This window comes from Cydia pomonella, chromosome 28, assembly GCF_033807575.1.
Source record: "Cydia pomonella isolate Wapato2018A chromosome 28, ilCydPomo1, whole genome shotgun sequence".
Taxonomy (NCBI): domain Eukaryota; kingdom Metazoa; phylum Arthropoda; class Insecta; order Lepidoptera; family Tortricidae; genus Cydia; species Cydia pomonella.
Window position 1 is genome coordinate 1,706,477 of NC_084730.1, and position 23,729 is coordinate 1,730,205.

The 23,729-nt window shown below is 36.6% G+C and overlaps 1 protein-coding gene across 1 annotated transcript in view; it reads right to left on the reverse strand.

Annotated features, from left to right (window-relative positions):
* LOC133532880 (SH3 and multiple ankyrin repeat domains protein 1) overlaps positions 1 to 17,608 on the reverse strand; it is a 114,286-nt gene extending 96,678 nt beyond the window's left edge. Inside the window, exon 1 of the mRNA XM_061871740.1 lies at positions 16,889 to 17,608. The gene's annotated coding sequence lies outside the window, so the exon portion shown is untranslated. The remainder of the gene's footprint in view (positions 1 to 16,888) is intronic.
* Between the last annotated feature and the right edge of the window lie 6,121 nt (positions 17,609 to 23,729).

Sequence of the window (23,729 nt, forward strand, 5' to 3'; positions counted from 1 at the left end):
TTATTTTATTTTATATGCACAGTAGTTTTTTTTATGTACACTACTACTAAGTGTACAAACTACAGAGTGTACTATAACCCTTGCTCTTTATTCTGTCTCTTTCACACCAATGGAAAATGAAGAAGTTAGTAAATGACTGCAGGTATAAATAAAGTATATTAGTGCGATAGAGAGACAGATAGTGTTTCGTTGTCGTATCGTAAACGATTGGCATGTTGGCCACACACTTGCTTGGTGCCTAGCCAAAATACCAATCGTTTGCGTATATTAGTGCGATAGAGAGACAGTAGTGTTTCGTTGTCGTATCGTAAACGATTGGCATGTTGGCTACGCACCCATGATACCTAGCCAAGAAGCCAATCGATTGCGCATATTAGTGCGATAGAGAGACAGATAGTGTTTCCTTGTCGTATCGTAAACGTTTGGCATGTTGGCTACGCACCCATGCTGCCCAGCCAAGATGCCAATCGTTTGTGCATATTAGTACGAGAGAGAGACAGATAGTGTTTCGTTGTCGTATCGATTGGCATGGTGGCTACGCACCCATGCTGCCTAGTCAAGATGCCAATCGTTTGCGCACATTAGTGCTATAGAGTTTCAGTGTTATTTGAAATCACGTTAGGGTTTGTATTATTATTTATGACCCGAATGAAGTCCATCCAGGTTCTTATGATGGAGTCAGGAGTTGGTCACCAGAACTCCTAATCTACTCATTATAATTCCATCGTGCTTGGGCTCAAAAGATTTGCCCCGACAAGCACCATCAATTTACCATTATGATGAATAGATTAGGAGTTCTGGTGACCAACTCCTGAGTCCATCATGAGACCCTCGACTTAATCTAGATCGATGGTACTCGTCAGGGCAAATCTTTTGAGCCCAAACACGATGGAGTTATGATGAATAGACTAGGAGTTCTGGTGACCAACTCCTGAGTCCATCATGAGACCCTGGACCTGATCTAGATTGATGGTGCTCGTCAGGGCAACTCTATTGAGCCCAAACACGATGGAGTTATGATGAGTAGATTAGGAGTACTGGTGACCAACTCCTGACTCCATCATGAGACCCTGGACCTCATCTAGGTCGATGGTGCTCGTCATGGCAAATCTCATGAGCCCAAACACGTTGGAATTATAATGAGTAGATAAGGAGTTCTAGTGACCAACTCCTGACTCCATCATGAGACCCTGGACTTTATCTAGATTGATGATGCTCGTCAGGGCAAATCTATTGAGCCCAAACACGATGAGGTTATGATGAGTAGTTTAGGAGTTCTGGTGACCAACTCCTGACTCCATCATGAGACCCTGGACCTCATCTAGATCGATGGTGTTCATCAGGGCAAATCTATTGAGCCCAAACACGATGGAGTTATGATCAGTAGATTAGGAGTTCTGGTGACCAACTCCTGACTCCATCATGAGACCCTGGACCTCATCTAGGTCGATGGTGTTCGTCAGGGCAAATCTATTGAGCCCAAACACGATGGAGTTAAGATGAGTAGATTAGGAGTTCTGGTGACCAACTCCTGACTCCATCATGAGACCCTGGGCCTCATCTAGATCTATGGTGCTCATCAGGGCAAATCTTTGAGCCAAAACACGATGGAATTATAATGAGTAGATTAGGAGTTCTAGTGACCAACTCCTGACTCCATCATGAGACCCTGGACTTTATCTAGATTGATGGTGCTCGTCAGGGCAAATCTATTGAGCCCAAACACGATGGCGTTATGATAAGTAGATTAAGAGTCCTGGTGACCAACTCCTGGCTCTATCATGAGACCCTGGACCTCATCTAGATCGATGGTGTTCGTCAGGGCAAATCTTTTGAGCCCAAACACGATGGGATTATAATGAGTAGATTAGGAGTTCTGGTGACCAACTCCTGACTCCATCATGAGAACTTGGACTTCATCCGGGGCAAAAATAATAATGCAAATGCAAACCCTAACGTAATTTCAAGTAAAAATGCGTTTTTCAGAAAATCGCAGCCAAATAACACTAGACCCTACTCATAGTGTTGTGTTCCTGCCGGTGAGTAAGGTTGCCAGAGCTCAACGAGGGGCGGGAGGGGGTTAGAGTCGGCAACGCGCATGTAACTCCTCTGGAGTTGCAGGCGTACATAGGCTACGGATACTGCTTACCATCAGGAGGGCCGTAAGCTTGTTTGCCACCGACGTAGTATAAAAAAAGGACCACTGAAAATCCATCAATAAGCGAGAGTCTGTTAAGCATAGTGTAAAAAATGAACTTTTATTAAGATTTTCTAATCGCAGTATATAGCACTTCTCGGAACTCCGTAGCTGATTACGATCGCAACGAATGCCTGACAATCGAGCACAGGTCCGTCCTCTAAGCGCGCTCCGCGCGGACTGAGAGCGGGGCGTCGCTGCTGCGTGATTTATACGTGTTTTAAAAAAATATAAATTTACGGCAATGTAGGTCCTATAGTTATGATTTTTTTTTATAGGTTAACATAAAGTTACAGTTTGCTATAATATTATTTTTAATGCAAAATATGCGTACAATTTGCGGAAAAAAAATATAATAAAACCCTGTTTTCGCCAAAAAAATGAAGAAAACTCGGAAGGTATTTTATCAGTTTTTTCAAATGAATCTTCGATTGTTAATCATTCCAGCCCCTCGTACGAGATATGTTGAATCAAATTGTAGTCATTCATGTACCAAATGATTCTTGTTTACAGCAAAATTGAGAACCGAAACGCCACATCTCACTGCAAAATTTGGAAAAGACTCCCAAAAAAACTCATTAAAAAAGAGGTTTAAAAGAGAAAATGAAAATTTGAACTGTTGGAGCCGCTAGTTTAGGAAACGATTATTTAAGTACGTTACCAGTTTTTGAATAAATACTAATAGTTACGTCGTAATCTTGAATGAAAAAGGAAGCATTTTACAAAATACGCTCGTCTGTAGGAATAAGGACTCTTAATAGATCCGGGTATTTTTTAGCAAAAACTGTTGTTTCGAAAATGTCCATGCATGGTAGTGTTAGAATAGAAAAATTCAACCATCATATAAAAGCAACCACTTACCAAGGTCATGCTCTACGAGCATACCTTTAACATTGGCAAAATCATAATAAATTTGATGGAAGCCATTTTCTTAAGAAGAAGAAGAAAAACCCGTTTTCATATTCCACCTGATCCTTTTGGAAATACCATCGACATATTGGCCGAAATAACAAGGTTATAAATAGTGGCCCACATTTGGCGCACTAATAATAGTCGGCCATCGACCTATCGACGACTTGTCAATCAGCCAGGAAACGTAGGTCAAATGATAGATTGCCGGATTCACGCGGTTGCAAAACATGGTGACAAGCCAGATATTTGTTTTAATGGCCTCCTAGTCTAATCGGTAGTGACCCTGCTATGAAGCAGCGGGGGCAGCATGGTTCCATTTTTATCACCTGTCATTATGCCCGTCACTTTTGCGCTTTCATACTTGTTAGAACGTGACAGGCATGGTGACAAATGATAAAAAGCCGACCATCTTAGCCCTACAGGTCTCAGCTTCAAATTCCGGGCAGGGCGTTTTTTTTTTTATTGGACCTTTATACCATTGTACATATCGGCCCTATCAAGTCCGCTTCTTATAGCTTCAGGAATTACGAAAATAACATGTATATAAGTAAATATTTGTGTTTTTGTCACGAATATTTGTTCCCGTGTTATATACGTTTTCTATTTATACAGAATGTAACAAAAATAGTAGGGATCTGTTTAAGGGCGAATTCGGTATCGTGTTCTGATAAGGAAAGTAGAAGAAAAACATTTTTGACGCGAAATTTTTGAAGTGAAAACTTCTTTTGCGGCGCTGTGCACTTTTTTTGATGGGGAGAAAATGTTCAACTCGCGACAGGTCACGTGACCGACAGATTCGACAGATTGAAGATAACGTAGTCGTTGAAATTATGGATGGAAGTTGATTTTTCGGAGAGATAAAGCTTATAATGTTAAATAATTGTAATAGTTCTGAAGTGTTAAATTTTTAATGTAATATAAATTATCATGTTTATGTATGATAGCGCAATAAATGAATATTGTATTTTACCACATAAATTATAATACTATTATACTGATAATTAAAGCAATTCGTGCAAAATTATTCCCTAACCATTCCAAAATATCAAAAATACACAACGTCAATATTCAAGTTTTCACTTCTGCCGGCACCTCCGGAGTGCAACCCGTTGTTTTTTTTTTTGGCCTTGTATGGGTTGGCTGACGGCTTGTATGGAGGGTCGGCTGATACAGACGTATAAGTGTCAATCCTTGTATATTACCTTCACAGAAAAACGATGCGTAACGGTGACAAAATAAAACTTAAGAAGCTAAGCTTTGGAAATCTGTCCAAATATTTGGAAACGCTCATGAATAACTCACGTTTAATGTAAATATTTTGCTAAAAAACCTAGTAGCTGACGCGTAAAACTTCAACATAGAAAAATGTAAATATTTCAATTTTATTTGTAGGAATGAAATTTCTGTTTGTGTCAAGTTTGACTTTACAAATGTAAGTTGAATGACTTTTCCTTATATGGCCTGCGAGGGCTGGAATTTACATAGATATTTCACCGACACCTATAAAATTTCTACCACTTTATGTGTTAAAAGTTGAATGTCGTATTCCTCCTTTATGTTTTCGATGTCTTTAATGAAATATGCTTTAGTGTCAATATTATTAACAAATTAAAACCATGTTTTTTTGATCCATAAATTTTGAAAGTAACAAAAATTAATAAAAAAATCTAACTTAAGCAGTGTTTAAAAAATATAGTCTATCCAGTCATTTCCGTCAGTAGAAAAAAGCGGCAAATTTAATAAATGCAGGCGCGAAGTGTTATTGTCCAATATCAATTTTGAAATTCGCGCCTTTTTTACTGACAAACTTGTTTGACCGACTATTGATGCGCATTTTTCATGATTTGCCTATACCATACGCCCATTACTGGTGTCACGCCCATCATAGTGTTGTTTGCTATAGATAGTTAGCTCATGCATAACCTCATTCACGATCACCATCAGGTTCAAGGCCACGTCTGTCACCGTCAGCAAATTACGTTCCCTTGAGGTAACAATCGTCATTCTATCCCTGTCACTCTTCCACCGTTATACAACAGTAAAAGTAGTACCTACAATAGAAGTCTCCCTTTTCATTTACAATGTCTACAATTTTGATGACGTCATGCAATATAAGCGATTGCCAAGACCGCGACAATTTTGATTAATTGTCCCTGCGGTTTTCATTTTCAGTCACATGATTTAAAAAAAGTAAGATTTTTTAATGAAAGCTGCGTTTTGTTATAGCTTTTATTTAATTTGTATTATATTAGCTGTCAGGAAGATGCCGTTGGCATTTAGGTGAGTGATATATTTTGTTCAGTGAGAACCAAAAAATTTATCAATGCTTTTAAAAGCATTTATAAAATACTCCAGTAGATTGTATGTTGCTATGCATGAAAGTAATTTTAATCAAAAGATGTTAGCTTTAAATAGTTTGGTCATGGAATTTAGCAAACATATTATGTTATGTAAACACTTCATGGTTGAATCATTACAAGAATACGAAAAAAATACAAGAACCTGGCACAATTGACTAGTTAAATAACATCGCGGTATTTCCGGTAGCGATCTTTGAGTTCTTGACGAGGCAGCATTCTACCAGGCGTCTACCCCCCCCCCAGGCCTCCAGAGATATCAACCCCCCCTAGTTCACTGGCTGACTATGCCCTTGTCAAGCGCTCGAAATTCAAAAATTGGCGCCCAGATTCCCGTTTAGGGGTAAAGTCCACTTTAGTCGCTTCTTCAAATTCTACCAACACTCTTAATCACCATCGGTGATCCTTGTATATCTGCAATAAGGTATATAATTGTATTGCCAAATAACATTTTTCATAATGTTACTGTTTGAAACATGTATTGCTAAATTTGCTAAGGTAAATCACTCAACACTCCGCCAAGCGTGAGCATGACAGAATAATAGAGCTGATGACGGATCCGCTGCTGTCTGTTCGCTATGGCGCTTTAGAAATTTTGGCATCTCACTCCTCAGGACTATTTTGGCTAAATATATAGGTGACTAGTCCAAATGTAGATGTAAACTACTACGAGTTACTAGATAAGTAGGTATCTATACCTCCCTCCTTCGTCTCTTTCAATAAAAATAAGAAATACGTCGAATGCGTTTAGAGAAAAAAAAAATTTGTTAGCAGAAACAAACGTGATTTTAACTTGGCTGGTACCTCTTTTTAAGCGTACATGACACTTGTGTCAAGAAACACAGCTCTCCCGTAGGTGGTAACAGACTTTTTACACTTAAAATAACTGTGGATTAAAAATTAAAACGAATATTTTAAAAAATAACTTAAAATATATATAGAAAGAAATTAAGTAGGCATATGAAACAAAAATCTGTTCTTAATAGAGAAAGTGTTGATTTAGAAGGGACAATCAAGAGAATAAGTGTGTGTGTGAGTGCGAGTGAGTTTATGTAAGAAATATGTATATGAAAAGGAAGAAACCAACAGCGAACCAGAAGAAGTAAAACCAGCAAGATGACATCGCTTGATACAAGATATTAGAAAGGCCGAAACGGAATCACGAGTAGCATATCATCAACGCTCTCCTTCGTAGACATAGCCTACCCCACCTATCTTCCAATATTGGCTTTAGGCTGCATAGCCGGCTGATTAATTATAATCAGCCGTCTTCCCTTTCCCATCCTAGAGCGTGTCCCTCCCCACAAAATTACGTCTCCTGGTGGTCCGGAGCAGGCATGTCCCTGGCTAGAAGTGGCGTCTCTTGTCTTTTGTACTTATATACCTCTATTGTAGGATACACATGCGAATAGGTAATTCGCAAGTCGTGCCGATTTAAAACACTCTCTTCGGCCGTGTTTTAACTTATCTCTACTCGTTGCGACTTTCCTACTTTTCGCACTTGTATCGTAATATTCGTAATGTACTATTGTATGCACGGTTGTAAAGAAATGTAGGTGTTACGAAGCAAGTATTTAGAACAGGCAATTAACACATCGATTTCCAACATGTTATAGCGTAAAATTCCACATTACAAAACATTCTAAAAATATATCTCTTTACGATGAACATAACTTTTGAAATGCGATAACAAAACGCCACAGGTTTTTTATATTGCACACACCACAGATGCTATCTGTGCATTCCGGAACAATAAGGAGACGCGCCCACGCGGATTCGCGTCCAAAAAGCACCCAATTATACGCGGAAACTTGGAAATACAAAATGGCTGACCGTTGTTCAGGTGGGTGGCGCAGAAACGGAAACTAAATGGAAAATGACCTAATTTAATGACTTTCATGAGATAGAGCTATACCTACCTATCCAATACTCAACTAACTTATCTATAATCTGGGTCAGTCGGTCTACAATACTGTTGTTTGGTGTTTGGAACAAAATACATACCACAAATACCTACTGAATGGACGTCATGGATAAAAAAAAAAAAAAAAAATAAATAAATAAACGTTTATTCACATTTCATGCCTTATAAATATTTACAATATACTTCTGCCAAACCACAGAGTGGTTTGTTGGCAGACGAAGCTCCTATAATATGCAAGCATGTAGTCTATATGTTACTTATATTTTTATCTATTTAACCTCTTACCGCATGCGCAGCCCTATATGGCAATTATAATATTCAATTCTATTGATAGCTATTAAAGTTTATTTTTAAACAGATATAATACTTTTGTTTACGACATGAAGTAAGGGGTTAACGCTACAATCTGATCATACAGTATAAAAATGCAGTGCATGTATACAATTTATAGCGGTTGTATTTTACCTTTTATTTTATTTAATAGATTGTTGCTAAGTTTCTTTTTAAATGTTCGTTTTGTTATCCTTTTGGTCTTCAAATCCGATGGTAACTCGTTATAGATCATAGGGACTAAATATTTTCTACATCTCTGGCCAAAATAATTAGTAAAACTAGGTACTAGCAATTTATTATTATCTCTGTTTCTTATTAACCTTTGATTGACAATAGGTATTTTAAACTCATCATTATACATTTGTTCCATAGCTAAGAATAACGTGACTTTTTCATGAACTGTTAAAATTTTACATTCTAAGAAGAGTTGTTCATAGGTAGTACTTTTACATTTAAATTTAGTTTTTTTGTCAACCATTAATTTCATGAATCTAATCTGCAATGCCTTTATCTTATCTAGATACGATAAAATCAGGTGTATTAGCTATCAACACTGTGGTATTTAATTTAACGACTTTTCCCACAAACATAAATATCTAAGCCATCGCAAACGAACGAAACGCAATAATGGCGGTTATTTCTGAACCAAAGGGACGGCTTAGATACGCATCGTTGTATGTTTTTGCCAAAACCCGCGCGTAGCATTAATCAACCGTTTTGATGTTAGCGATGTTTATGTGATGTTTTAAATCTTTGTCTCACTGTTAGGACAATGTCCTAGACAGGTTTATTCATAAATCAGAATGGTTATTAATTAATTATTAATTTTACCTAGATGTATATGTATAAGTAGGTATAGTTAATAAGTTGGAAGGCTTATTAGTACTAGACAATACTAAATATATGGATTCAGCGTTTTCTATAACAAGATGTATTTTTTCCGCATAGGTACAGGTATAGGACTTTTTTGCGTGGAGTATAATAAGCTTGAATGTTGCCTTACACCGTATTTTCATAGCGAACTTACATTTAGAGTAAAACGCGAATTTCTCCAAGTTGGTACACATTTTCCAAGCTGTGCGGCGGTTCCTCGAGGTTCCCAAATGTCAAATGGTGTGGACATGAAGAAAGGGTCTTTAATTAACATATACATACCAAATTTAGAGACTGTTCATGATATTTTAAGGTTTGTCCTATTATATAATAGCTATTGTATGAAATTCCATTTTGTCCACAAGAGTGGCAAAGTCATTAGATGCGAATTTTGAGTTGTTTGCTTTTCTCTGTTGTCTGTTTTTATTGTTGTTTGCTGTTGGCTGTGATGTGATGTGTTTTAAGTGATGATTATTAATGATCGTTCATACAAAAAGAGAAAACGTTTTTCCACTTCTAAATGTTTTCCATTCTAATTGACACAATGAAAATCTAGGTTTATAGGTTTTCCTTTTTTCAAAATATGTAAAACAAAAAAATTTTTTTTTTGTATTCTGAAGCGTTCGACATCAAAATCAAAGTGATATGTTATGATTTAGTTAGTGGAAACCGTTTTCTCCCGAAATGGAATTTCAGAGAAAAATTACCGTTATTTCGTTAGATTCAAAATGGAGTAACATTCATTCCCTGTTAACGTTAGCATTTTCCTCGTTTTTGAATGATGACAATTTTTGCGTTTCTCTCGGTGGTATAGTTTTTTAACTCTAGTGCCTTGAAACCTTCGCAATGATCGAAATTCCAATTTTTGAATATTGTTGTGCAATGATTGAGGACGACAATACCGAATTGTTCATGTATAAGTATTGTATTGTATCAAGTTGTACGAATGCAATTTGTAACGTAAATATCCCAGTGCTGGGCATTGTCCCAAAAGTTGTCACCTTCAATTTTATTTCCAAGCAATAGAGGTGACTAACGGGCTGTCAACTAATGTACAGAGGGTAGTAAGGAGAACAATCTATGTGCATGAAGTGTCCATTAAAAAAGCGGCCAAGTGCGAGTCGGACTCGCCCATGAAGGGTTCCTTTATGACGTATTAAAAAAAAACTACTTACTAGATCTCGTTCAACATTTTACCACTTTGGACACACATTTTACCACTTTGGTAGTGTCTCTCGCGCAAACTATTCAGTTTAGAAAAAAATGATATTAGGAACCTAAATATCATTTTTGAAGACCTATCCATAGATACCCCACACGTATGGGTTTGATGAAAAAATATTTTTTGAGTTTCAGTTCTAAGTAACCCCCAAAATTTATTGTTTTTTTTTCTATTTTTGTGTGAAAATCTTAATGCGGTTCAAAGAATACATCCACTTACTAAGTTTGAACAGTACAGCTCTTATAGTTTCGGAAAAAAGTGGCTGTGACAGAATCGGACAGACAGACGGACATGACGAATCTATAAGGGTTCCGTTTTTTGCCATTTGGCTACGGAACCCTAAAAACCTTAAATAGGTGGCGCCACAATACGTCGCGAACAAATTTTTATTTATTTAATCTTTATTGCACAATACATGAAAGTACAAATGGCGGACTTAATGCCTTAAGGCATTCTCTACCATTTGATTTTGATACATAAATTATTTGAAACATAAATTTTTGATTTTGATAAAACATAATCAAATCACTGACAGCGCACTTCACTCTGTCAATAACGTCTAAGTTCATGTCATGTCCTTGTGCTACCCTAGCGCCACCGGAGAGATTTCGAACTATTTACAGCTGCCAGCTGGACACTTTAGCAACAGTTCTCCCATAAGAGATTGTTCTCCTTGCCTCTACCCACTCTCTACCCTCCATAAATTAATGGAATTAGGCTGTCAGATTCTAGGACTTTTACCTTCTAGATAGGTGTAGGTGGTTGTTTAGTCATAAAAAATATTCCCATTGAAACTAATTTGAGTTGAATTTTATTTTTAAAACACCCGAAATTTTCTGATAAGATTTAGAATTACGCTATGGTATTTTATTTTCATTAACGGTATTTTATTTGGAATGTCATGCATACCAGGTCAAATATAATTATGTATTATCGATTTAAATCCGTTTCATCAAATATCAGCACATCGTTTACAATTTACAATGTAAAAAATGGTTCATATGCAAAAATATCAAACATTGAACGTTTTTGGCAATAGGGTTGTTTCCATCTACAAATCTTAGGGCAGAATTGTATCCCAACAAATTCTTATGGATTATAAGAACATGTTAAACTACCTTTAATGGACCTCTAATGAGCATATTTTTGTAAATATTGAATTTAAAATATCTTTTAACACACGTCACGTGACCTAAGTCGAAACGCATTGAAGTTGAAGATTCTGATGACGTCACAACTCTCGGTTTGAGACTGTTGACAGTTCTTAGGCGATCAACCGAGGCCCCTCCGTTGTCTATTCTCAGTACAAAATTTAATACTCAAGCCCAAAGAATACAATACTCACCTAAATGGCTACGGCTTGAGTATCAAATTTTGTTATGTATGTACGGTCGAGGAAATTGATTCTTTAGCAATTTGCGGTTCAAGAAAATTTGGTTGTACGTACTTATGCTTAGAGCTGTCCAATGTAAAGTGAACCGTAAACTGCTAAAGAATCAATTTCCTCGACCGTACATAGTTATGTGTCAAATCGTAAACTGTGACGTCACACAATTTTCAATGAGCGTTTTAGGCGCGAAAGCATCTGTCAAAATATATTTTGTTAATTTAACAAAAGCCGTTTTAGGGTAAAAGTTGAATTTTAGGGCAACGCTTGGTTAATATAGAACGCAATACAAGTATTTCAAAAAATTGGAAACAACCCTATTAGAGACCCAAGTATTTTTTTACATCTCAAAAATTGTTAACGATGTGCTGATATTCCGTGAATCGGAAAACGATTAACAGGCCCGAAATCGGGACTGATTTCGGGCCCAAAATCGGGAAGGGTGGATATAATTAGCGCTTATACAAGCATCTTTGATAGATGGAATAGAATTATTGTAGGTATAATAAAAACAAAGCAGAAGTTATTTTTATCCACGCTCTTATGTTCATAGCGACAGGTGTCTCCACTCAACTCGGGTTAATACACCAGAGTCCGGCCATTTTTTATTTTTACGGCTATTATTTTACGCGACTATAGTTCCTTGAAGTTATTGGACTATTATTTATGCCTCGTTCACATCTATTCCAGTAGCATTCCAGTCCGGTGATCAAATCCAGCACTGGAATGCCACTGGAATAAATGTAAACAGGGCATTATGCCTCGCTCACATCTATTCCAGCACCATTCCAGTCCAGTGATCGAATCCAGCACTGGAATGCTACTGGAATAATGGGAACTGGTACTGGAATATACTTTTACAGTACATATGGTGCTACTCTACCGCACTAGTGCGAAAATTAGCATATTACGTTATTGTATCGAACATTTAAAGGGCCATATGTACTGTAAAACGTTGTACGATACATGTGCGAATAAGTAATTCGCTATTTTTCCTATTTTTCGCACTTGTATCGTAATGTACTATTTCTAGTGAGCATTCCAGTCCAGTGACTGAATTGACGGTCTACTTTTTGATTCCAGCTCGCCCAATCCAGCACCACTGGAATAGTGTAGACAGCCAAACCAATGCTGGATTAAAGATTAAACAATGCACACGTATTGTTGCTTTTGGTTACAGTCTGCATAATTTCACTGGATGGTGAAAATGACTGCAAATAATGTAAACGCTATGATCCAGTCTAGCACTGGCTTCAATCACTGAACTGGAATGCTATTGGAATAAATGTAAACAGGGTATTATATACTGAAATAGATATCATAGAAGAAGAAGAAGAAGATAGAAATAGACTACATAAGAGTCCGCAGCTAGCTCGGCTCTCCATACAAACGTATTCATCTCCTCTCTCCATTAAAACGACTAGCTAGATTGCTTTGAAACTTTGTATTAGATTAGAATAGGATAAGGTATGTCTATGCCTCTAATTAGTGTATGTAGCTTCAGATAGCATAGATTAAAAAATACAGCGAATTGAAGTTTTCCATGCATACTTGTTTTTGCTCTATTTTGTTTGTCTTATAAGCTGGAGCTATATAAACTAATTACGGGCATACGGTAGATATACCTCATATCATTGTATGTGCAAAGTTACATTACAACCTAACACGTAGTTTTAAAATGAGAAAGAAACTCCGTTTGTATGGGAATGTGAAATACGGCCACCCTTAAGAGGCTGTCAATACCTAAAGCGCGCACACTGTCTATTTGTATCGGAGTAAATGAGATAGCACTGTCGCATGTTACTGGGCCTGGGCAAGGGAAAAATAAGAAAAATATTTAAAAAAAAAAGTGGATTATTAGTGTAATATTTTACTCAACCACGGTTTAGATATAAATGTTCTGAAATTGTGATTTTAATTGCAGACCCATAAGGGCCATAAGTCAAAACAATAAAGACATAAAACCGTTTAATTGTGATTTTAAGACCAATCTTTGCAATTATTTTCTATCGAGCCGATTTCGTTCAATCATGTATCGAGTACAACCACGGTCTTTGAAATATAATTAATATGAACATATATTTTTCTTACTTGACTAAAACAAATAGTCTTTCTTAAAAAACTGTTTTAGTAACATCAATTTCAAGGACATTGGGTGTTGACAGCCTCTTAATTAATTTTTAATAAGCAAAAACGTCTGCGAACGATGCTATTAAGCTTAGAATTAATTTAAAAGCGTATAAACTACTGTCTTGGGTGAGACTTGAACTCACGGCCTCTGAATTGATACTCCAGAGAGAGTTCAAGTCTCACCCAAGACAGTAATTGATCCACTTTTAAATTTATTCTAAGTTTACGGCCGACCTTGTTGCGGACTCTTAAATACACATATCTATAATTATTTGATTTGTTCCCTAGTTGTATTAAGTTTAATAAGATTATATAATAGATTATAGATAACACATTCTATGAGTATTTTGGATAAGACGGATATAAGTATTGTAAACCTCAAACGGAAGAGCGGGGTTTCCTGACACAGATGTATATATTCATCTACTAGGAAACTCCAGCCATTATATTATACTTAATTGTAATTTATTTGTTACCCAAATAAACATTTTCATTTTTCATTTTTTTCATTTCTAGATGTTCGTATTTCTATTCATAGTTGCACGTTGTTTATTGTTGGTGTTGTCAAAACAACAGTATAATGTTGTCCGAGGAGAATGATCTCCTAGAACACCTAGATAATTGTATCCTCGTAAGTCTCCGCTAACCTACTTATAGAAGTACAAATTCAATTCGAGTTTTAAACTCTTATAGAAATAAAAGATAGTTTCAAATTCAAAAGCGCAACACTTGCCCTGGGTCTTACGAGGGTATTCGATGAAATTGCTTAATTTTAATTGCTTACATGTATGTACATATGTCAGGTCTCAGGTAACAATAAAATTAAATGTAATAAATGTAATAGGACATTTTTATTACACAAATTGACTAAGTCCCACAGTAAGCTCAATAAGGCTTGTGTTGAGGGTGCTTAGACAACGATATTTTATTTTATTTTATTTATTTAACACAGTGCAAGCTTACAGTACTACACCAATTCGCTTACACACTAGAAAAATAGATGTCAGGAAAATAAAAACATACAAACAGATAACATGTCAAGAAAAATAAAATTTACATAGTCAGTCAATTAATTACAATATTTAGCATATACAAAATGTCAAGGAAGATCAAATTTACAAATTCAGCCAATTAATTACAATAATTCAAATTCAAAAAGTGTCTAGCAGTATTGCATAGGTACGCTAAACTATTGGCAAACATGTCGGCATCTGCGTACTGAGCGAGCATTGAATGCAGGCTCGATAGAGCGCGTGAGGTAGGAGCGTGCCTCGCATAGCATGTGCGAGCAGAAGGCCGCTGCAACAGGCATGGCCGGCGGCGTGGTGTTACTGCCCCGTCCACATCCTGGGGTATCCTCTTAGGAACTATCAATCCCATCTTCTCCAACACCTCGGGACTGTCGACTCGATGGTGAACGATCGAGAGATAGTGAACTAGGAGTAAGAACTTCCTCCTTAGTTCAAGTGTCTCCAGCCCGACCATCCCCGAGACAAAGATGGAGGGATAGAGATACGGATAGTACCCATAGGCTTTTTTATATAACCAACGAGCAAATTTGCGCTGTATTCTCTCCAACATTAGAGAATACTTGTCCTCATAAGGATCCCAAACAATGGCACCATACTCTAATTTGCTGCGCACATATGCGTTATATAAAACTTTAGCCACTCCAACATGAAACTGTTTACATATCCGCATAACAAACCCTAATGTTTTACTCGCCTGCTTACTAATATTAATGACATGTGTGTGAAAGTCAAATCTATCAACAAGAACTAAGCCCAAGTCGCGGATTTCACTAACTCTTTCCAAGGTGGCATCGGCTAAACTATATTGAGTTAGGAGTGGCGAACGTTTGCGTGAGAAAGTTATCACCTTACACTTGTTCACATTAAAAGGTAGCCGATTTAACACGATTTAACGATATATATAATATATAAATATTTATAAATACTTAAATACATAGAAAACACCCATGACTCAGGAACAAATATTCATGCTCATCACACGAATAAATGCCCTTACCAGGATTTGAACCCGGGACCATCAGCTTCGTAGGCAGGGTCACTACCCACTAGGCCAAACCGGTCGTCGAAAATTGTTTCAATACATGATACCCATATCGGGTGTGACAATGACCGATGCTTCTTATAAGTAAATACATTCTTTCAATTATTCCTAATTATGTTAAATAATTACGATTCACGTTTTCCTAGAAGACAAATAAATAAAATTGTATTCATTTGTCTTGCAGAAACTCTTCTACTGTATAATAGTTTTGTGTTAGGAACGACTTTAACTGTTTCATGAATGTATGTAGTTTCATTTTCGGTCGCTTTAATGTGGAGTGGTAAATGATTATAGCATTTTGCTGCAGTATAGTATGGGCCCTTTTTAGGGTTCCGTAGCCAAATGGCAAAAAACGGAACCCTTATAGATTCGTCATGTCCGTCTGTCTGTCCGATTCTGTCACAGCCACTTTTTGAACAATAATACGTTTAATCGTAAATAAATAAACTGTTTTTATTTATTTCAATAGATGTTATATTAGGCACTAAAGAAAAATGACCTAGCCCTCCTGTGACCGAGGCCGAAATCGAAACTGTGTCTTCAGGGCTATAACCGCGAAAATCGAAGTTCGTCAATTGCGGGCATTTTTTCTCTGTCACTCTTATTACGTTTTAGTGGGAGTAAAAGAGAAAGATCCCCGCAATTTGGGAATTTCGGTTTTCGCGGTAGACCCCCAGATTACGCGGCTAACTTCTTGACCACTACAACCACACTACAGATATTTTTTTTTGGAGATATATGACATATATTTAAGATAAAATTTAAATGATCAAAGAATAAAATAATAAAATAGGTATTTCAATTTGTGTCCTAATTGCTCTGTTTCAATTTCGTGTGCATTTTGAATTTTTAGATACATATTTGTTGCGACGACCTGTCTGGCCTAATGGGTAGTGACCCTGTCTATGAACCAATGGTCCCGGGTTCGAATCCCGGTAAGGGCATTTATTTGTGTGATGAGCAAAGATATTTGTTCCTGTGTCATGGATATTTCCTATGTATTTAAGTATATATTAATGTGTATATATTAAATATATATCATCGTTGTCTTAAGTATCCACATCATTAGCCTTATTGAGCTTACTGTGGTACTTAGTCAATTTGTGTAATAATGTCCTATACTTAATAAATAAATAAAAGATTTTTTTATTTTAGTGTATTTTTGACGAGGATATCTACCTATATTAAATTTGTCTATGTTTACAAATCTTCAAATATATTAAGTACAGTTATCATGGCCGATTGGAATTACACAAAAAACATCAAATATCGCAAACAATTGAAGCAATAAGTTACCTACAGTAAAACAGTACGTTTGCACACGGCTTCAATATTTATAGTGCCGTCCCCGACCCGTCCGTTTTCGACATTAACAACACATTTCACTGAAGATTGTCAGCGTGACAATTTATCTCCCTATTCCCCCGGATATACAAATATATAAAGTTTATTGAACTTAAAAAACACAATACTTACTTACCAATATAAAATCATGATCCACAACACAAAACTATATTTAGCAACAACACTGCAATAACGAAACGCGTTATATTTTTAAATTAATTTTGCAATGGCGCGCGACGCTCTCGCCGGCCCAGCGGCGGACTCAAATCTGAAGCGAAAATGTAAAATTACTCGCGGTTATTTTGGCGAACGCCGCCGTGACGGTGGATGATACTAGTTTTTGTACGCGGAATCTTGTATTTCTGGGTTCGGGTGAATGTTTGACCCTGATGAGTTTGTGATATTTGTTTTGTGTAAATTAGGTTCGCGTGACTTTTCTTGTCTTCCGCGATACAGGTGACACAGTCAGTCTGCCCTAGGAGCTTCAATACGAGTCAATAGTTTCCCCATTTTCATTTTGGTCTGCCTCTACCTCAGTCAAACTGTAGAGTCCATTTCGCAGCTAATTTGGCCCTATATTTTCCAATGATATTTTCGGATGCATCCGGTATGATGTGTCAATATTGTAAACATTGACTAGATATGTATATATATTTTTTGATTTATTAAGATTTAGATATACCTATATGTCAATGGTTGTAAACGATATGTCGGCGGCCTATCGTAAGATCAGGCAGATCGTGAAAGATGAAAATCTTTGTCTCGTTCCCTGGGTCGACGGAGCCCTGCTACGCGGGGCTAATATTTCTGCACATTTTGCCCTTCGGGCATTTGAGGCAACTTAACGAATCTATGCCACATATCTATTGGTTTAACGTGACACAAGTTTGCGCGTTTACCGCTAAAAAAAACCCATTTGAAATGAAATGAAATGAAAATCATTTAGTTCGAGCTAAAAACTCATATAGTGTAAAAAGTACATACAACAATTATTATTTATCTACCTATATATCTAAGTTAGTACAATATAAACAAAACAATAAATACCTAAAACTACTTAACATAATCTATTTCGATGATGCGTTGGTCCGTTGGGTTCATGCAGTTGGTTCCAACGCCTCATCAGTGGGCAGTCCACTCTGACGACAAATACGTTTAGGAGACTGTTGGTGCTACTCTGCTTTTACTGTGGTCCCACAGTTCCAAGGCACAGCTCTTATTGGGATCCTCGGTGTCGATATCTCCAGTGACGTCCAATTCCGTAGCCACCTGGAAGGGAAGGCTGCGCTGGCATCTATAAAACTCGGTGTGCTCAATAAAGCAAAGCGATACTTTACTCCAGGGCAAAGACTGCTGCTTTATAAATAGCAAGTCAGACCCCATATGGAGTATTGCTATCATCTTTGGGCAGGAGCACCTGGATGCCAGCTTGGGCCCTTCGACTCAGTCCAAAGCCGTGCTGTACGAATCGTCGACGATCCCAATTACTGATATTAAAAACAAAAAAAACATAAACATTACGATCTGCCTGATTTTACAAGCGGCCGGCAGATGTTAATCCTGCCTGGATTAAAATAGATGTATTCTTCGTCTGTAAGCGTTTCAGTCCGCCTGTTTGAGTATGGTTCTATCCATGCATATTATTTCCAAATATACTTCTATCCATGATTGTTTGAGGGTAATCTCAGTATTTTGAATCCTAACGTATAAAGTCCGACCAAGCTAAGTTGGCAACGATTTTGATAGCCCAGCCTGTGCAAGTGTTAAGTAAACGTCATAATTTCATAGATGTTTGACGTTTAAAATAACACTTTCGCTGTCTGGGCTATCAAAATTGCTGCCAACTTATCAGGGTCTGACTCCATGCATTTTAGCCTCTTCCCCATGTTAACCTTAATTCATCTTGGCTGCTTCCTAACTACGGCTTCTAAGCCCAGTGTCTCACTTCCGACTTTCCTCTTCCGCTACGTTCACTCCACACTTTTCCTTGACATTTCAGTGCTACGTACTAACTATTCGAAATGTTGGCATGTTGTTGAGCTATGCGGGCAGGATACTGGAATAGCAGAAGGCAGGCAGAAGACAAGGTCCTGTTCCTTATTGGCATTCCGAGATACACTAGACTATAATCCATGTGTTCCAAATCTGTAATACTTACATTTCACTTCAAAGTAAACTATACTATGTATCTTTAGGTATATACACCGTGGGCCAATTAAACCCGACAGATTTTAACCACGCATTCCTGAGGTCATAAGGAGCAAAAAATGTTATATGAGTTTTGGCCAGATTCGCCAAAAAACATTTTTTTTTTTTGCCGAAAAAAAAAATTCCTTTTGCGTTTTCTGCACAAACACGTTATTTATTTTTACACCTTGGTGAAAAAAAAATCATTACAACGAATAAGTAAAGTTTTTTTTATTTACAGACGAAAATTACGAGTTTACTTTAAAACTTTAATATCTGTCAGTAGGTATGTCTAAACCAAGTCACATAGTGGCAGCGTCACAGCTAAAAAGGCGTTTTTGACTAAGTTATAAAAGAAACAAATTTTCACAGAAATTGTCATTATCTCTAAAACAAGACCGATTTCAGAAAACATTGTATGACATTTTAGTCTCTAAATGCGGTCAAGAATACACCTTTGAAATCTGTCGGGTTTAATTGGACCATGGTGTATAAATAAAAGTAAACAAGCAATTTGTATATTTTCGGGTAGTTATAACATTTATTGGTTAACTAACCAAATACAAAACCGCCTGGATCTGTGACTGAACGGCCTGACTTTAACCTACATTATTTCATCATGTAATATTTTCATCTAAAGGAGCCATTTGAGGGTAGATTTTGTTTACTTTTATTTAAATACCTAAAGATACAGTACATCATGTATATTTTACAAAACATTAGTTACCTACTTAGATAAACAGTGAGTCACTTCCAGAGTATGGAAAATGAAAACATGTTTTATTTACAATGCTCTGTAAAATTATTGTTCTAAAACGTGTGCAGAAAGTGATACGTTTCATTTTACATTCCAAGTAGGTCTTTTTTAAATAAAAAACACTTGGTTTTAAATGGATTTTTAGGACAGTTTCCATTCTGATATTTAACTCCCAATTCCATAAATAACGATATATAGTACCCTTAAGAAGTACTAAGTATGTTTTTTTAATACACATGTATTTTACTTTCCTATTCGAAATGGAAAGTAGTGTTTAACTTGGGCACATTTAAGTCTCGGACTATTGGCGTAAAAACTACCTCGGAGGAAATGAGTGTCTCATGATCTCATCCCTTGGTTAACAATCTACTATTGTAGTGTATTGTACTATTGTTATTGTAGTGTATTGTACTATTGTTAGGTATTGTAGTGTATTGTACTATTGTTATTGTAGTGTATTGTGTTGTATTGTAGGTCAATTAAAACCGTAGCCATTGATACCCCGGACTGTACAGTCGCCATCAGATATATCGGAGCGGCCAAAGTGGTCACAAATATCTGAACACGCCTCTATTGTCAAGGCGTTAGAGTGCGTGTTCAGATATTTCTGAGCACCTCGACCGCTCCGATATATCTGATGGCGACTGTACAACAAATACACGTACGAATATGTATACATGGTACCACGGACGGTACATTACTGCCCACCTGCGTATATTTCTTGGAAGCGAATCGTTTATTTTCGTTCGATTCAGCGCTGGGTTGACGGGTAAACAGTTGTTGAGGAAAATGAGATGTAAATCACAATAATACTACGTATACCACAACTTTTTTACATTCTGACGACCGGTTTGGCCTGGTGGGTGACTCTACCTATGAAGCCGATGGTCCCAGGTTCGAATCCCAGTAAGGGCATTTATTTGTGGGATGAACACAGATTTGTTCCTGAGTCATGGGTGTTTTCTATGTATATAAGTACGTATTTGTCAACATACGCATGTATATCGCCGACCAGTGGCGGGGCAAAACCAAAATTTGATGTGGGCAAGGTACATTTTGCGAGGCCCTCTGGTGGCACTGGCATTTTTACCTTACCCAGATATAGGTACCTACTTATTTGAGGCGCGAGGCCCCTTGTACCGCGAGGCCGTAGGCGGGGGCCCACGTCGCTAACGCCTAACACCGCCTGTGTCGTCGACTAGTACCCATAGTACAAGCTTTGCTTAGTTTGGGTCTAGGTCGATGTGAAAGATTGTCCCCAAATATTTATTTTTATTTATTATTATTCTAAAGTAACATGATGCAGTATTGTATTCCGGATGGTAAGATTAAGGCGCGGTGTATAGTAAAATGCGCTATTTTTAAATCGATATTTACAGGCTTGTACAAGGATTTCATCGATTATTTTCTAGTATGTATAACTTCAGTCTTTGAACTAGCCGTATGCTTGTCAGAAACACGATGGCTCATCTTTTTCTCGATAGATTTTTGCTTTGAAAATATGCTTAAAACTGTATTTATTTCGATATTTTAGAAGTACTATGATGAATATCAATATGAAATTTACTTCATTCAATAGCTTTTAAGTAACTCTAACATTTTGCTTGTCAGTTTATCGATGCGTTAAATTTTTCATTCATAATTATGAATTCAACATTTTGTCTACTAAACGTTACCCTGCGCGGCAATACCGTCAGTACGCCAGTACGCCCGTGACCACTGTCAGCGTCGGACCTGTGCTAGTTTAGCGGACGTTACATAAAATGGATAATCACACTATAAATAGACAAATATGTTAAACACACAATGTTTTCATCACTCTTACGAAGAAAAAACTAATTTTTAAGCTAATTGATTCTTAAATACGGTGACATTTCAGACATCCATCCGTCATATTATCTTTTTTGACAAGTTTTACACACGCACCTGTCCGGCATACAGCCACGATTAACCAAATGATGAAATGGTGCCTTGCACCCGAGTTAAACACTCTACTTTTCATTTTTAATACGAGGAAGGTAAAATACATGTACATTTTAAAAAACACTGCTAAGTATAAAATTCAGTAGTATTTATTTCGTGAGGGGTACCTACTTTTAACTATCAATTTAGGTAAAATAATATTTTAAATGGCTATTACAGTAGTAATCAAATTGAATACCTATTTTTAAACGCAAACAAATAAAATTAATCCGCTTGTTTAATTTATATAAGTCATTATATTGGAACAGCTTCATTTTTAACACATACAGGATGCAGGAGATATACTGGATTTAAATATGTGGGATTTAAATAGTGCTTAGTGAAAGGTACCATTTCACGTTTTTGTGGAAGTGCTCAAATGGCTGTAATAGTTTATGTTATAAGTGTTGAATTTGTTTGGTATTTCTGGTTTATTAACTTTCATATGGTGTACACTTAAGACTTTATTTACAACATTTATCAACTATTTTATTTTGTAAGGTGAGCAGGAGTGATATTTACCCTTCAAATTCCATTCAAAATTTTGCAAGTACTCGGTTCGGCAGTTCATATATATTGTACCTCTCGCCAATATTTTTATTTCACTGGTTAATTATTCTGTAAATTCAAGAATGTCACTAAATTCCATTTTTGATAATGTTAAACATAAAGTCCTTTGTAAAGGTTTGGTATAATACTTTTATACCATGCTATTTCTGTTTTGTATGAAATGAAAACTGGTGACATTTTATTTCTTATTTCAAGTATAAATTTCGATGACACTCTGCCGTCAATTTCAGGTCTTAGCCAATTTTACCTTCTTCTTTAAAACCTTGGACCTTGTTATGTGATATGCTTTTACTATTTTTCCTGCCAATACAAAATATAAGTGGAAAAATCGATCGAAAGTTTCGCAAAATATATTTTCTTCATTTTTGCATTAGGGTGCTTATGTGTAATATGTATATATTAAAATAGTTTATTTTTAAATGAATCACTAGTCTAGGCCTATAGTATATCCCTTCAAGTGGCAGAAGCCAAAACGTAAAAAGTAGTCACGTGGCGGGGCCCCGTCGGGTGTTCAGCGCGGATTTAGAGAATATTACAAATTCAACTATTTAAGCTTATCTATGTATAAAAGTATATATTGAAGCATATATCGTTAGAATAAGCACTAAATACGCTATTCAAATAGAACAATTAAATTATTGTCTTCTTCTTCTTGGTCCCTCAATGCTGAGGATCGTGACATCATGTCCTTCTGTTGAAGTTGTCCTTGTTGTTGTTAAATTATTGTAATGTTTATGCATTTCGCCACATGCACCTAACTAATTAAACCTAGCAACAGTGACAGTTTTCCAGTTTCGTTATTAAAAATGACTACCACCACAAAACAAAGTTATGATTGGAGGTAATTGTTAATTAATTTTCTACGTAGGGCTTAAAATTCAAAGGTTAAGTCACAAAAAGTGCCGGTGAGGAAACGGATTTTTTTAACCACGTATTCCTGAGGTCATAAGAAGAATTTCATGTACAAGTTTAAGTCAATTCCGCAAAAAAAAAATTCTTTTTTTTTTTACTTTTTGTATGTTTTTAAATATATTAAGTTCATGTTCTTGGAAAATTTATGGATTAATATAAATTGGTACATTTTTTTTCGTAAAAATTAGCCCATTCAAATGGTACCTTGGGACTTTGATATCTGTCAAGAAGGTAGTCTAGACTAGGTCCCAAAGTGGCGACTGGCGACATAGCCATCAAAAAAGGCGTTAGGCGTTATGCACTAAAACACAATATTTTTTTTAATTGGTATTAACTCTGAAACTAGGCGAATTAAAAAAGTTTATATGACATTTTTGCCTCTAAATACGATCCGGAATATACTGTTAAAATCTTTCCGTTTCCTCGAGGGTACCGTGTATTTACAAAATAACCTCTTTAAAAATCAAGACAGAACTCGACCTAGGCGTTCGATCCCGGATGAACGGTCCTTAGCAACCAAGTGTTAACAAGCGTGTGTATGTATGTTTTCCTTGTCTAACTTGCTAGCTACTTTTGGGCGCTAGAAGAG